The following is a 13,783-nucleotide window of genomic DNA, read 5'->3' as shown; positions in this document are numbered from 1 at the left end:
CACCCATTGGTTTTGCCAGCTGTGTGAACTAGCGACATTACAGAGCAATATGCATATAGGTTTGAATTTATTTAACCTCCTTAGAATAAACCTCTCTTCATTGAAAGCCATTTTACAGTATTCTGTTGAATAAGGCCACTTTGCTTAATTCACAACCACGTACAGTGGACCATGCCTGATGGGTCCTGCCCACACTCGATGAGGGGCCGCCACTTCCAAGCCATGCCCACCAAGAGACGCAGCTCATGCAGCGGCCGCGTGAAGTTGAACCAGCGTGCATGTTTCAGTACAAAATCACTTTGTGTTTGAAAAACCATAAGCCTTTTACTTAAGATCCTGTCGCCCGGTTCTTGGCCGATCCCCCTTTGTGCTTTGTGGGTTTGCGCCAGAGTAACAAGGACCATCATCATCATCATGCTTGAGCACAGTACGAGCCATGATACAGGGGCACGTATCTACCATGTTATTCCAGTTAGGTTTGCACGTTAGTATTCTGCTCTGCAGTTTGAACATTCTAGCGAAATCTGTGACAGGCAGTAGCTTTACTCTACTCTGATTACAACAAGGAAAGGCCCTAGCATTAGCCAAGAGAGCTACGTTAAACACGTAAGATCCACCACCTTCGCTGTTTATGAAGCATTGTAAGGCTAGTATAGGCTTTTTCATCAAACAAGCTGTGACACTTAAGACACAATAATTATTTTCTCGCCGCCATATTATAGGCTGATGGTAAAAATACAACGCTTTCGTGAAATTGTTTCATAAAGTCATAGAATATTTCAAACGTCACGCACTTGACTAAATTGAGTTGTACAATCAAATTTGTATAGTTTTGCTTCCGTCAACATAATGATGATAGAATACCCTTAAAGAAGCCTGTATTCCAACGAAAATAATTTTTGAGGACTACCCTTCTATACATATCTACTGATGTTATATCTAGGCCAGATGTAACACCAACACCGACGCAACACAAGGGGCTGTGAGAGGTTAAGCAAAAGGGCAACTTTAGCTTTTGATTATCGTTGTATAGGCCAGAAGTCTCACAAAGTTTCATCTGAAATGAAGAATGGCAGAAAAGGAGTGAATCAGTAGCAAGAAAAAAAGTTGGTTCTCTTACGAGTCAAAGTGTTCTTTATACATAAAAGCATGTCGGGAATAAATGATCAGGTTTTCAATACAATTTACGGTTCTATTTTTGTATCTGAAAAAAAAACTACATAATTTAAAAGAACGTAAAGCATTAAAAAGGTCGAACAAGTGTGCCCGCATTTTACCCCAATGTTAGCACGCAAAAATTACTACAAATGTATTTTGGTAGATAATTGACACAAACTACAGTTAACTTTCCGTAAAGTGTTCATGTGGCAATAGCAGTTGAACGAAATCAGGAAGTTTTTCTTCTCTCTGCTATATGTTGTGCTATATATATATTTTTTTCATCTCGCCATTCATTCGCTAGTTTCTTGCTGACCTGAGTGTAACGAAAGGGGTAGTCGACAGTATGTGGAACCGAAGGAAATTCGCAGGAAACACTCGAACCCAAGAAGTTATTATGAAACGCTTTTTTAGGTACCGTGATGTGGTGCTGGTTTACTGAATGTGGTTGAACTACACCCTGTGTTTACAGATCCAGAAACCGTCAAAAATTGCTCGCGTTCCGTGTATCCAAGAGTTTTTTTTCTTTCATGAGCCAAATTGTTTGGCCCTAAAAAAAACGAGTGGTTAACAACTCTTTCTTTCTCAAAGCTCCTTAAACTAGTTTTGGGGTGCCTAAATGATCTGCAATATATTTTTATGCCTTTCGTTAATGCTTTTATTATTGCTTTCGATGTTACTTTCGTTTTTTTTAATGTTTCAATAATGCTATTAGTGTTGTTCTCTTTAGAGTTATCGGTGTAATACCTGTATGCCTTTCTGCATTGAGTGAGGCAACCAATAAGCTCATTACCATCGGGTGCTCGGTACAAGTGCTCAATAAGGTGCAGTGCTCTATGGTCAGCTTGCATCCTCAGGGGCAACTGGTGCGTCTTGGTGAGTAAAAAACAGATTTCAGCTCACCTCGCTTCAACTTTTTCCACAACGAGTGTGACTACCGATAAATTTGTTGCCGGTTTGACAACGCTCATCTGCTGATCCACCAACTACTTCTAAAGCAGCACCCCAATCAGCGTGTCACAAGCGGACTACTTCCTCCTCGTATTCGTGGTCACGGACAGACTCATCGTCACAGAGCCGTGTAGTATAAGCTAATATTTGGTTCTGTCCAAAATATAACATATAGCGCGGACGAAATACAGAACAAGAAAGAGACATACAGAGTTACTTGTTTTGTATATAGTATGGGCCTAATGTAATAATATGAATACATAGCCATTCGAGCAGCTATGTGTTTTAATGCAAAAAAGTTGGTTCTGTATCATTGCGCGAACACTTCTATTGTCGAGGACGTGTGGAAAGTCTGATATGTTTGTCATGGGGATCCTGTGAGACACTAAGAACGCATAACTTTAGATTTTTTTTTGCACTCGTTGAGGAGCGACCACTGCTCACGAAGGAATATGGACTTATTGGACTTATGTGCATGATCTTTGACTATTTCTTTTTTTACAGGAGTATGTGCTACTAGGTGAGACCCGGCCCATCAACTCCTGCTAACTTTCTTAAAAAAAAGCCATTTGGCCTCGCGTTGAAGGCACTTTTTCAAATGACCAGTTTTTCTGTTTATGTGTGTTTGTGTTTTATTCGTTTGCTTTTTTTTCTCTTCTCTTTTATTTTCCCCCTGCCTTCCTTTCCTCCGTGTCTATACCCATCCCGAACGAGCAGGCAGGCGTTGTGAGTCCGTTCTCTCCTCATTTTCTCTGCGTGCTTTGTTTTCAATATATACAAGCTAAACAAATAATACATTTATTGCTGCATTTATTGAAGCCTTTTCGTAAGACACTTTTGATCCCGTCCATATGAACTATATATAGTTCTATATACAGTTCCATATGAACTGTATGTTTGTGTATGAAAAATAGGCATCTCCGCAATTGGTTTCTTTCACTCTAATAATAAATACTCGTTGAAAATGTCAAGTTAGCATCTGAACGACCCCCTACACATTTCCAGTTTACGTGTATTTAGTTGGGTATATGTCAACTAAACACACAAAAAAAACATTGCATGCCCAGTAACAACTGCTACAAAGTGTTTTCCAAATAAGATCATGACATTTTTGGGAAACATTATTATTCGTCGAAATGCGCAAGGTTGGAGCTGAAAAAGCGGATAGCGAAAAACAAGAACTGCAAATGTGACAGCCTGTGTCCCATCGTTACATTCATATGCATCGCTGACAGACTGAGTTCAGAAGCTTTCAAGAGTGTTACGATCAATCAGTTTACCCTAATTTTAATCTTAACTGTACGAGCAGAACAACTGCATATTTGGTAAGCGAAATTTTTTGAAATATTACGTACTACCTCGGGTGAAATGACACCTTAAGTTTAAGTACATAAAACCTTGAGCACTTGGGAAAGCAAAGAAAGCGCAGAAGGTAAGACACAGAGAGTTTCGGCAAGGCAGTGACGGCCGCGGGCTATTTATTCGAGCACAGCGGCGACATGGCAGACCAAATTGTCCCGTGGTCTCCTATGTTTTTACGAAGATATATCTATTTTTACTGTATTTTTCAGTTATCTAGACGTATAACTTATAAATTTCCTTCGCTGTAAACGTATTATGTTGTTAAAAAAACTAATGTATCGCGTTCAACACATCTATCTGTCCATCATTCTTGAGTATAACTCTAATATTCACAAACACATATCTTCTACGAGAAAACTAGGCGTTACGTGTACTCATAATATAATTTTAGTTTTTTGTCTATATCTTTGGTGAAGGCGTATGCAAACACTTGTCAAAACGGTAATGTGTTCATGCTCTAAGTATAAGCACATCAAACAAAAGACTGTATTTTTTCTCACCTTACTGTATATTTTTCATTTCAGAACGGCACTATCGGTAAATAGGAAGCTTTATATCAATTATTTTTGTAATGTTATAGAAATAAGTAATCTGTACTTGTGACTACATGGTGGTTATCTTCGGAATCGACAAAAATTACAATGATTACTCACAGCTGCATCTTTCAAGGCAACTTTTCTCCGTTGGAAATCCGTTTCTGTTACTCGCACATTTACCCTCTGGGAAACGAAGGCAGACGTTCTGCCGGGGATCAAAGAACCAGCTATTTTTATGAAAGATGCTGCAAGACGTAGGAACAGGATCGAGGCTACAAGTCACCTTGTGGCGTTTTCTTCCTAGAAAATATTTGTCATTTGAAACATTTTCATAAACATGACTTTTCTTTTAAGGTTCGTGGCACAAAATTCCAAGTATTAGGTTAATGACCTATCTATTTCACATCGTGAACACATCATGAACACCCATTTTTTACATGATGGTGCTTTTATGCGCGTATAGGGTGTGGGTTAGGCAGAAACACACACACGTAATAGTGACTTCTCGTTGAAATACAAGCAACGTGTGACTATTTTTTTACATATATTGACAGATTGCACGCGCTATGCTGTGCAATATTGTCAGGCCCATATGTCAATAGTTTATCACTGTATTCAGAAAGGTGTTTCAGAATACCTTTGCAAACAGCCAACAAAAGATAATTCCGACTAAACGAAGTTCCCACTAATATACCTTCCCGTGGTTGCACATTTAGTACATTTGGTGAGTTTTTATCGGAGTGCTAGGAAAATGCTTAGTAATGAACTTGCAACACGAAAAACAGCAGAGATAGGGCTTTACATGGTAATATCATATTGCTGAGGAATAGCTGTTATCAGTATGACTGCTACAATCAGGAAATGCCAAACGAGTAAACAAAACAGCTTCTGTATTTGAATGCCAGGGATGAGCCAATTTTACTATCCATAGCGAGAGTAAGGGCTACGGAATGGTGATTTCTGCCTCGCGGCTTGACGCCATCATAAAAAAAAAGCGAGGACACACTTTTGTCAGAGTGGGCAACCTCTAATCATTTTGTAATGTCATTCAAAAAGTAAGCGTTACTCTATCTAAACGCAGCCCAGAGCACACGCGCTCACTGCATTTAAAAGTTTAAGGGAATGATGAAACGTGTTAAAAAACACAGGATCACATTTTTGACGTTCTAAAAATTGCATGTCTATCTGGTGCTGACTATTACATTCGAAAAAGTAAGTGAGTGGCCCTTCTGCTAAGAGAATTTTTTTTCAATGGCAGAGATCACTTCAAAATGAAGTTCAATAATTTGTGCTGTACTCACCAGGGCAGGCCATATTACACGCTTCCTCTGTGGCAATTTCTGTAATGCCTAGACCACAGATGGTGTAATTGAGCATTTTACAGTGGCCAGAGTGGTAGTCATAGCGCCATGTCTGAAGCAAAGGGTCACATCTACCGAAAACAGGTGGTTTCAGGCAGCGTGGTCGTTTTCCTTTGTTGCGAGCTGGGAAAGATAAAAGGCATTAAACCATCGTCGTAACAGAGGCTAAAAAGACATAATTTATTTGACATCAGATGATTCACTAAAAGAATATGAGATGAAAATATTCTGCCAACCCACAACCTGTGGGTTGACAGAGTATTCTCATCTCCTTTGTACATTTATATAACCTCTTTATATGCCCGGTCATACAAGTGCTTAATAAGCAGTTCTTTAGTTCTTTCTTATGAACCAAGCATTGCGACATGAATTTGTGTCTTTTCGTACATTGTTAATCAAATCTTCATAAATTTCGAGACAGCCAAGAACGAACCCTTTTAAGCAGGTTTCCTATACATATATAGAACTTTGCGCGGAAAGTGTCCGCCGTGTAGTTGCGCTTGCCAGGAGTGTCGACTACATGATGTCTGGTCGTAGCCTATAATGGTATGGTAAGCAAAATCTTTATTTAGGTCTGTCAAGGCGTGAACTAGCACTTAGCGGGCCACTCGTACGTCGGGACGAATAGACGTAAGCTCTCGGCCTCGTCAAGCCTGTTCGGCAACATCGGCCATTGTATTGCGGGCCGTCCAGGCGTTTGTAACAATGCCAGCTTATCGCTTGATGTAACACTGATGTTGAAATATTAGCAGATACGGCTGTTTAGTCGAAACATATAGTGCATTCAGCGGCGGGATTCTGCAGAAATCACAACTAGCAGTCACCAGCGAATACCTCCTTGGTCGAATAATTGTTTGTACTCACATAAAAAAGGGATAGCCAACACTGCGCCCAGAAATGACGCTGTACCGATATAACTCTTGAACTAGGCATTTCTCCGGAAGAGAAACATTAACGTGATTCTGTGGTGTGACGCTTGGTAGCCGCAAATACCAAATCCATTCATTTGCGCGTAAAACTCACCGATCAATATTCATTACGAAATGGATATTATAGTCAATAATGTCGTGCTTGGTTCGGTTGTGAGCGTGCGTGTGCGCGCGCGCGCGCGCGCGTGTTGTGTGTGTGTGTGTGTGTGTGTGTGTGTGTGTGTGTGTGTGTGTGTGTGTGTGTGTGTGTGTGTGTGTGTGTGTGTGTGTGTGTGTGTGTTTGTGTACTGAAGCCCAGACAATTGCATTGGTCCTATAGCACTCATTTTCCTGCCTCAGTTATTAGGTTTTCATGGAGGTGTAAACCCACGCGTGTTAGGCAGTATTGCTCGTGGAAATAATCGCAACTAGTTTACTTGCTATTAGCTTGCAGAAAGTTATAGTAGCTAGCAACGTTACTAGAATAGTTTATTCTAGTAAAATTGGTGGCCAGTTGGCAGCTGACTGCAGTAAAATCTTTGGCTATTAAATAGCCAAGCATATTGCGTCATGTAATCTCATATGAAATGAACAAAATAAGAGAATGTGATCGATTGTGTCATGCCGCTAAATGTAAGAAAATCGGTGGTACGTTGTTCGCAGAATATCAATGCACAACAGTGTTTATGCTACACAAGAAAAATAATTTGTCTCATTTACTGATTGATATTCATTCCAATTTGGATTGACTAGCCATCATAGGCAGGAACACTCAATTATGAGTCGACTCGCTCGGACCTCAACCAGACACGAATGGGGCCGTGCGTGTGAGTCGTAGTAAGTGTGGGTGGCTACCATTTCGGTGAGTTTGAGTCCAATGGAATTGAATGACAAAACTTTGTTTAGTTTGAGTCCAATTGAAAATGTTATTATCCTTAGCCAGAGTTAGTCCAGATCAGCAAAATTATTGGACAGTGTGAGTCAGTGTGAGTACTTAGTGCATAATGTTTTCTTGGAGGAGCCTAAATAAACTCCCCATTTTTTCACTGACCTACACCAGCCATACATAATAAAATTTTACTACACTAATGAGGCATTTAAATAAATATTGAATAAGCATAGCAACATGAAACCAATTGTCCAGTACAACAAGGTAATTATGCTACCTAGACTAAAGAGGGCTTTATTAAGCCTGAGTATTCATGGGTAGGCAAGGGCACAACAATTTTATTGCGCAATCAAACGATACTAGATATAACAAACGCTTGCTATGTTTGACATGTTTTCTGTCTGTGTCTGATAACTGCTGTTTATCGTTTCGTGTAACAATATTTTTCACAGTCTATTGTTTTTTTATCAATAATTCACTCTTTCACCTCCAAGCCGAGTGTACAGAGAACAGGACGCATTCATGGCCATCCTGAGTACAGTTATTGTCTTCTTTTGTCGGTCTCCGCTATAGAGCATTCAATGAGTGCGGCGATCCGACAATAGTGTAGCATTCATGTTAGAGTAATTTATGATTTGTAGTTTGCTGTATTTACTACGAAAAGCAAAAGTTAGCAAGACGGTTTATCGACAATAAAATGCGAATCTCTGCATTATAAACGCTTGATGCTTGTAACTAAGCTGATGATTGATATGTCTGAGGAACACGGGGGAAAGGAAAGGCAGGGATGTTAACCAGTCTGGAGTGACTGGTATGCTACCCTACACTGGGGATATGGATGTGGGAGTATAAAAGACGGGAAAAAAGGAGAAAGAGGAGAGCACGCACACGCGTTGGCTTCACAAATACTGATGGCTTGGAACATGCTGACGCCCACAAACTGACGAAAGTCCTAAAATAAACGGTTTTAGTCCACTGGAGTTCCACTGAATGATGGCTGCTTCCTTGAATCCTTAGAAATAATGGCGATCGTTAGCCATATTTCTACTCGAGCGATTCAAGTACTGGGCTTAAGGCGTTCAGTACTTTGAGAGCGCTTCGAGCAGACGTTGTCCTCATGTTCAACATGATCTCCCGGGTGACATCCATGAGAGAATGAAGTATAGTTATGACTTTGCCATTTTTCTTATGTGTGTCATCAGCGGTTGGTAACGACCCCTGAGTGGGCGTCGTCTTCTGACGTTCTGTGGTTAGCGGATGACTTGGAAAAATAGGCCATTACTCTGTAGAGATAGTCCTCTCCACAGTATTCTTTAAAATCGTCGGTCCTGTTGCGGCTTGAATTAATGGTGCAGCAGTAGAGATGGCACTGCCGTTTCGAGCTTGCACAGTCTTTGAGGTCGAACGATGGCACCGACGCCGAACTGCTTCGGCAGCATCCCTGTGGGTCGTATTGTCTGTGACCATTTGCTTAAGCACCACGCGCTCCTTCTTAATTCGAGGGCAGTCTTTCGATGAGGCAGTGTTTGAGCCATTACAGTTACCGCATTTAAAAAATGCGAACTGTCATGCATCTTCTGAATGGGCTTCTGCGCACCGAGGGCACCGTAGCGAGTTCGGGCACGCGCCTTTGATGTGACCTAGTTTAAAGCACTGGTGACACTGAAGTGGCTTTTGCACAAAAGGCCGAACAGGATGTAGAAAATGCCCGCCTTTGACATGGAATGTTGTGCAGTCACATTTGAAGACCATTTTAACACAGTGTGACTTCCCAAGGTGGTGTACCTGAGTGACGACATTACCCTCATTCGCCGGTTTGATGAGGGTAGGCAAGTCAGCGTGAGGAATCGCAATGCCTACGTCGTATATCAAACCAGGTATGAATGCGTTGTCAATCGGTGTAAAGGGGTTCACTTTGATGCCGCCTAGCTCAGTAACTTGTTTGAGTCGTGCAAGCGCATTCACGTGAAATATGGCTATGGCAAGTGCATTTTTTCGCGTATTTACTCTGACTTCCTTGATTTTATTAGGTACCACTCGTTCCAAAAACAGGAGAGTGCTTGCCTGAGTGCTCGCAGGTTTCTGAGGACTCTTCTGGCACGAAGAAAATGACGTGTGGCCAGCGTTCATGCTTTGACTTCATACTTGCTGCACTCGCAAAAGTGTTCGAGGCTGCATTGACGATCTTCCTATTCGCCCTCTTGCTACGGGTGCAGTATGGTGGTGGTCTTGCAACAGGTGGATTCAGACTGGCCTGGCACAGTATGGAACATTCATTTTAAGATTACATTCCCAGACGAAGCGGAAATTTAGCTTCACTGAATATCTTGTGTCCCGCAATGTTCTGCTGTTGATTTTAGACTATTCATCTACATTTCTGTACGTTCAGTGCTTTATATCTTTTACCGTTAATCAGGATATATATAAGTAAATGAACAAAGAAGAACAATAATGTCTACTGTTCTTGTAGGTGTTTTTCATATTGATAATAAAGGACGACTTGTCTACACGACTATTCATTTCTCTGTTCTTTGGATAAAACCATTGTGTTATTTGGGGCCCAACCATCACTCAGTTTTGTAGGAATGGCATGTGATCGGCGGCGAGGGTGGTCAGGGCTTAAATAGTAGTCGACAACGATGTTTAGATAACAAATAATTATGCAGTTGGCTACTATAAACAGTCTATCGAAAAAGAACAACTACACGGGAAGGCCTACACCAGGTTACATACACTGTATTGATTTACATCCTTTTGAGATCTACCACAACTACGGACCGTCAGCGCTTGAATAAAACTAATTGTACAGAAGGGACAAACGAGTAAGCCTGTGAAAGCATAATCAACTTATTACGAAAACTTCACTGCTTACATTTGCATTCTCTCTGGCACTCTTTTAAAGACGGAAAGATATTTGCGCCCCCACCGCAGACAGTCGGATCGGTCTTTCTGCAGAGTCCTCCTTTATAGTACCAGGAACTTTTTAATGGTTGGCAATATTTGGTTGGACGTGACTGCAAGCAACTACGCAGGAGTTTGTGATATTGGTCTTGCGATGTCGTTGTACATTCTGAAAATAGCAAAAAAAAAGAATTGTGTATGCGTATATATACATGAACTGTCACATGAGAGATCCATGAGAGACCTGAGGAAACACTTGATTTAATAGAAATTTCACTTAATTTATTATTCACTAGAAATGAAACAGCATTGGGAACAGAAGATATTGAAGGCAAACGCACGAAAGGCGATTGATTCGGAAAAGAACTTTGTGGTATACACTTCTACCCTTCTATTGTACAGGGTAGGGTCGTGTTCTAGTGCCCGCCACAATAATTGTTCGAGGTTGAAGGGTACGCTAGTAAAAAGCGAAACCATATTCATTCGCACCGTGCCAGTCAATCCCATCATGACATCGCCGAGGAGATGAATCTCCCCATCCTGTGGTGGGTTTGGCCCGCCGATGTCGCCCCCTAAGGGCGGAGCGAACGTCGTCTTCGTATTTAAATAAGGCTCTTTGCTTGCCTGTTTGCATCAAGACTTACTTTTAACGCCATTACCATAACTATTAAGAGTGGCGAATGTAGGCTGATGTGTCGTCGTTGGGGGAAAGACTATTTCACAGAACAGGCTGACAGTTCGGTCTCGGTAGCTTCAGGTGGCAGGCCACAGTCTTTGGACTCGGGCGGCATTCTGGGCCTGCCATACAGCCCAGAGCTGGTCGCTCAGCTTTGAGCTTTGAGGACCGGCTCCCAGCGGCAGCTGCTGAGGCTCCCCCAGCTGGCACGGCGGTGGAAACAAGGAAGCTGGGGACTTCCTGTGGTCTGATATTGACGGCAGTTATAGGCGCATTGCGAATGCCGGCGCTTTAACGACAGTCGACGCGGGCACATACTCAAAACATGTTGCTCAGCGTTTGTTTTGTGCCGGCATGCTATATGCGTGGGGTGGTGGTTTGGGTGGCAGGATTGGAAAATCGCCGGGCTATAATAGCAGTGGTTTAGAGTAAGCTAAAACTTAGGACAGCTTACGACTTTGAGCCTGTTTAATTCATCGTGTGGCGTCGAAAATTTACGCCGTTGGAGTCTATAGTTTTGGGTGCAATGTCTCGGAACGTTGTCAGGCGGTCCCTCTACAGCCATTTTGATTATTGTTGCTGCGTGTTGGACGAAGTGCCTCTTTCCAGCAAACCCTAAACCCCGTTTCCGCAGTCGGAGGCGGATACCACGAAAAGGGCCATGGCTGGGCAAGTGAGACCTCAAGCCGTGGCGTTGACTTCAGCTTTATTGGCCGCGAGTGGGACGTGGGTGCGTGAAGGGGGGGGTGGGGCAAAGGAGGGGAAGTAAAATTATCATGTGAAGACATGTTGATAAGAAGCCTGTGGAAATATCGTTAATATGTACCATTGCTGGATGCAATAGTTTGATGGCAACGCCAGAACAATCCCTTCAGTGTTTCCGGAAATCCAGCCCATGCGCCAGTAATCCAGCCGGAAATCCAGCCCATCTACACTTTAACTCCCACCACCCTCTCTGCCCCAAGGTTGCTGTGGTTGGGAGCCTTCCTAACGAAGCCAAAAGGAGTGGCTCATCACCTCGGTGGAGGACGGAAGAAACGGAAAATGTAATCCGCAACATCACTGTTAACGGCAACATAAAGGCGCTCATCCACAGAGCCCTCAGCACTCTTTACTCGTGCTGAGGACTCTCAGCACGAGTGGAACCACGGATTTGCTGTTTTGTGTAGGGAACAGGACATCTGCAGTTTTACGACGATGTCATGAGTCAGTTTCCTGCATCACCGTTGCAGCGTGGCCTGTTTACTAAAAAAGGCAGTGTCGACGTCACCCAAAACCTGTTCCCCGCCATAGGCAGCTTCAATCCCTTGGTCCAGAGACCACATACAAACATAATTGAGCCGGGTGTTGTATACAAGCTTACGCGAGCCGACTGTCCCGTTTCGTACACAGGAGCCCTTGAGCGCTTTTGGAAAATATTCGGCAGCGCAGGAACAATCCACGTGAATTAGGCAGTGAATGAAGCGCAGTGGCAGATCCGCAAGCCGTTCAATCATCATAATAATCTAAACCGTGTGGTGGTATTGTAAAACGAAGGCAGCCTATAGGCCTGTGACTTCACCTGAAATATTGCCACATACAAAAGACAGCCGAATTATCAATCCTAACTTGAGTCCTCCGCCCATTCATCTATTGTTAAGGCTTCCCACATGTCCCGAGAAACTTCACGTACATACTATGAAGCGCTGTACGTGCTTGCTTTTTATACCCCGGATAAATAAGCTGGCGAGGCTTCGAAACGTCGGGTATTGGAAAATATTTTTGGTTAGAGTTTTCTCCCAATTCCCCCCCTCCACTCAAAAAAGCTTACGCTAGATTAGTTGCAAATCTCTCAAAATATTCGAATTTTTATTAGTGCACGCAAAAAGTTTCCGTCAGCAGAGCAAAATACCACAAAACTACTACTCTACAGCTTATTTAACTTGAGAAATGTGTTCTTACCTTGTAGAGATACAGCAAATGAAAGAAACACAAGCCCACAGACTCTCATTTTTGAAGAAGGCTTAGCAACAGCCTTTTTGCTTGAGGTAGTGCAGCGAATTCATGCATTTTTTATGTAAAAGCCACTGTTCACGGTATTTGTGATAAAGCTCTCTTTTGCACAAACACTGAACAACACATAAATTTGAAGGTTATATCTTACACTTCTACCACTCACATTATTTGAAGGAGTACAGTGTGCTATGCCGACAGATACAGCAGAAAAGCCATGCATGCTTTGGAAGTAAGAGCCATTGTTTACGGTATCTGTAACAAAGATATTTTGTACAAACACTAAAGAACATAAAAGTTTGAATGTGATGTCCTAGACTTCTACCGTACACATTATTTGAAGGAGTACAGTGTGCTATGCCGACCTGTTGCCGTAATAAACAAAAGAAAAAGTTAAGAAGTCAGCCAGATAAGCAAAAAATCTGTGTACGTTTTAAACTTTCTCTTGTACGGTATTGTACGTTATTTTCCAGCACCTACTTATCAGCTTCTAACAATTTTGCCATTTCCAATTCTGGTGCATCATCTCTAAAACCTCGGCGGAAACTTGAAAAAAGGTTAAAATTTTCCTACACTTTCTTTTCATTTCCACCCAGTCACTGACTTTTGTTGTACCTTTTTTGATTATGAAGAATATTTTGGCGTCTATGAATAGCTTTTAGAGCCGTTTTACAGAGATTTTGCGCCGTGCTTTTTGTTATCTGCACCGTATGCCTTTGACAAATGTCAACAATGGCACAGCTACCTTGCGTATAGCACCATGAATTCCATTTATATGTATATACGTGTATGTAACTTGCCAATGCCGGTATTATATTGTGGCAACCTTGTAGCTTTCTCGGCGTCCGGAAAGCTCTGTTTATGCGAAACAACATGAACATTCTTCGCACTTAACAAACGGTTAGTGAATGGATCATTGTCCCATTCAAATGTGGAAACGCTATTAAAAGTCGCCACAGAATGCCGACTAGGTGGAATATTTAATTTAAGGACACTCTAATTATATGGGCTGGGAAGCACATACCCAAGAGAAAAAAAACCTGCAGATA

At 42.0% G+C, this 13,783-nt stretch overlaps 1 protein-coding gene across 2 annotated transcripts in view; it reads right to left on the bottom strand.

Annotated features, from left to right (window-relative positions):
* Positions 1-4,139: 4,139 nt before the first annotated feature.
* LOC119167918 (BPTI/Kunitz domain-containing protein-like) overlaps positions 4,140-13,783 on the bottom strand; it is a 46,880-nt gene continuing 37,236 nt past the window's right edge. For both annotated transcript variants that reach the window (XR_012884030.1, XR_012884031.1), the window contains 4 exons: positions 12,901-12,989; positions 10,038-10,235; positions 5,309-5,491; positions 4,140-4,307 (listed from right to left, as the gene is read on the bottom strand). The gene's annotated coding sequence lies outside the window, so the exon portion shown is untranslated. The remainder of the gene's footprint in view (positions 4,308-5,308; positions 5,492-10,037; positions 10,236-12,900; positions 12,990-13,783) is intronic.

Source organism: Rhipicephalus microplus, chromosome 6, assembly GCF_043290135.1.
Source record: "Rhipicephalus microplus isolate Deutch F79 chromosome 6, USDA_Rmic, whole genome shotgun sequence".
Lineage (NCBI taxonomy): Eukaryota > Metazoa > Arthropoda > Arachnida > Ixodida > Ixodidae > Rhipicephalus > Rhipicephalus microplus.
The sequence above is the reverse complement of the archived record's forward strand: the minus strand, read 5'-3'. Positions and strand labels throughout refer to the sequence as shown.